Below are 2956 nucleotides of genomic sequence, written 5' to 3' on the forward strand. Positions count from 1 at the left end.
TACCAGAATGTAGAGTCCACTGTGAACATGCTCCCTGTGAGACTAATATACACAGAGCGGGGCTTCCTTCCAGCTGGATAACCACATACCTGTTCTGGTTCAAGGCATGGAGCTCGACAGACATCTAATTCACTCAATTCCCCATTCCATTCTGCTCCATTCAGGCACCAACGCTGGGTGCTCTGGTGGATTAGGAATCATCCTTTTGTTTGAACTCTTCGTTGACTCTCCCCTGTGCTCTCCCACCACTCCCAGAATTCCCTTTGGTTTTTCCCTCTTTGGTTTCCTATAAATGCTTTGGGGCAGGGGAGAGTGGGCCATTGAAGGATCCAGCTAGCAGGTTAATTTTGAGTATAGAGCAACTACAAGGAAATTTAGAGGAGCCTTGGGTAGAACTTGACCTTATTCATGTAGTTTCTGCACTTTCTTATGTCAAAGGACCCTGAGTCCAACTAATCAGTACCTCTGTACTTCCTGCCCTTTACATGTATCTCCTGCCACAGCAGGGGTAGAGGCATGGCAGTCGAGTGATCTAACCTTATTGTAGTGAACGTTCTTTCTGAAATTACCTTCAGTTTCAAAAGTTTTACTTAAGCTAAAAAGTTTGGAGCCTTTCAAACATAAAGGACTGGACAATAATTCAATAAACGTTATGTATCCACCATGCAAAATTAGCAGACTTCAACATCTTGTTACAATTTAATCCTTACATACTGTTGGCAAGAGTCTAAATGAATCCAGCCACTTTCGTAGGTTGTTTAACAATACCCACTAGAGCTAATCCTGTGTGTGTGTGTATTGCAACTCAGAAATCTCACTTCTGGGTTTGTACTCAATCTAAGTGCACACATATGTGCGTTTAGCAGATGTGAAAAAAAAAAACCCAGTGCTATTGTGATATTTATAATAGCCCCAATCTGAAGCCTTTCAAGTGCCCATCGGAAGAGAAACTGGAATAAATTGAGGTAATAGTCTTAAGAGTCAGCAGAGTGCTAAACAGCAGTGAGAAGAGCAAACCAGTTTCCCCTCACAAGACTTACCAGTCTGACGGAATATGGTGTCAAGTGAAGAAGACCCAAGAGGGTACATTGCTATGTTATTTATATAAATGATATAAAAAGATAATAAATGATGATCGAAGTCCAAATTGTTTCTCTTCTGGGATCTTGGGAATATCTCTATTTTATTATTATTTTTAAAATTTTTTTGACATAATATAACTTCCTCATTTCCCCCTTCCATTTCCTCCCACCAAACCCTCTCATATGCCCCTCCTTGTACTCTTTCAAATTCACGGCCTCAGTTGTCATTAATTGTTGTTACATGCATATATATATATATTGGTTTGCCCTGAAGTTATCTGTATTTTGATGCTAATTACAGCTGCCTAGTCACTACTCAGGAATCAGGTGACTTCACCAGAACCTTCTCCCCATTGAATTTGTAAAGTACAGGTGAGGGGCAGGTACAGGATAGAAGGAGGCCTATCATTGGAGGAGAAGGAAGGATGGGCGGGAGAGAAGTTTGAAGGAAGAGGAGGAGACTAGAGGAGAAGGAAAGACAGGAAGAGGAGAGGGTGAGAAGCCATGGCAGGTGATGTTAAGATTCTGCTCTGCATATTTACAGGTTGTTATCAATGTTCCTAAGGGATGGATCATACCGGGCTTTGTATGTTTAGTTGGGCAATTATATCTTACCAATTGGGTCAAAGATTATTGTGTTGTGTGTTCTTTTATGTGAGGGTTTGAGTGTAGGAAAGTGTGCGGTTAGGATCTGTTTCTGCCAAGATATCTAGCAGATATCTTGGGGTACCACGGTGTGGACCAAGTGGGGTAAAAGACAATACTTTTTTTATTTTTTATATTTTTACAACAACATATATATTTTTTACAACACACACAGACATATATATATACATATATATATACATATACATATATATACATACATATATATATATATATATATATATATATATATATATATATATATATATATATATATATATCCTGCTCAGTCTGTACAATGGCTGAGCATTTGGTGTTGGATAACTAATTGCTGTGCTCCTCCCTGGGGAGGGGGACTATGTCTCCCACTCTCAACATCCCTCAGTTGCATGCAGTTCTTTCTATAGTTTGGTTGCCTCATGGTCTTTTCCCTGTCCACTCTGGCATGCCTGTGGTTCTTGTCCTGGTTCAGCCCGTGTTTAGGCAGTCCTGTTGGTGAGACTTAATGGGTGTGACTTTGGACTTTACCAGGAGACAGTCTCGGCAAGCTGGAATGTTGTATCTTGAGTTGAATGGTGATACACAAGTGTATTCATGGTGTGAAGCTACTGAAGTGCGTGCTTAGCTCTTGGATGCTGAGTTTGACTATTTACATAGGAGATAGGAAGTAAAGGATGGGTGGTGCCTGCCTCCCGAGATATAAAACCTTTACAGAGGGCAAACAAGAGAAATTTCATTAGCCACATTGTAACCACATTTTAGAACAACCACACAGAGACTCATCTAGTAAGTCCTAAAAGGAAAACAACAGGGGTAATGTTAACTTAAAGATTCTCAACAGTATTTCAAGCCAGAAAAGAAAGGATTAATATTTTTAAAGCCATAAAGGAAAGGAAAAGTGCCTCCCGTTGGTCCTACAATTTTACATCTAGCCAAATTCACACAGAATGTCGAAGGCATTAGGAAAAAAAAAAAAACAAACAAACCATCAGGCATACCAAAGGTCAGCTTACCTTGGCACACTAAGTAATTTGAAACCTCTTCTTTTTAGAAGAAGCCTCCAGAAGAAGCACATAACACTCTCTGCTATAGAACAAGAAGCCAGTGAAGTCAATATGTTTGAATAAGTTTGTTTTACATTAGAAAACAATTCACTTCCTTTGAGACTTTTAGGTCACCCAGTTCAAGTCACTCCAGCAGCATAGATTCTCGACTTCCAACTTCCTACT

Source organism: Rattus norvegicus, chromosome 13, assembly GCF_036323735.1.
Source record: "Rattus norvegicus strain BN/NHsdMcwi chromosome 13, GRCr8, whole genome shotgun sequence".
Classification (NCBI taxonomy): domain Eukaryota; kingdom Metazoa; phylum Chordata; class Mammalia; order Rodentia; family Muridae; genus Rattus; species Rattus norvegicus.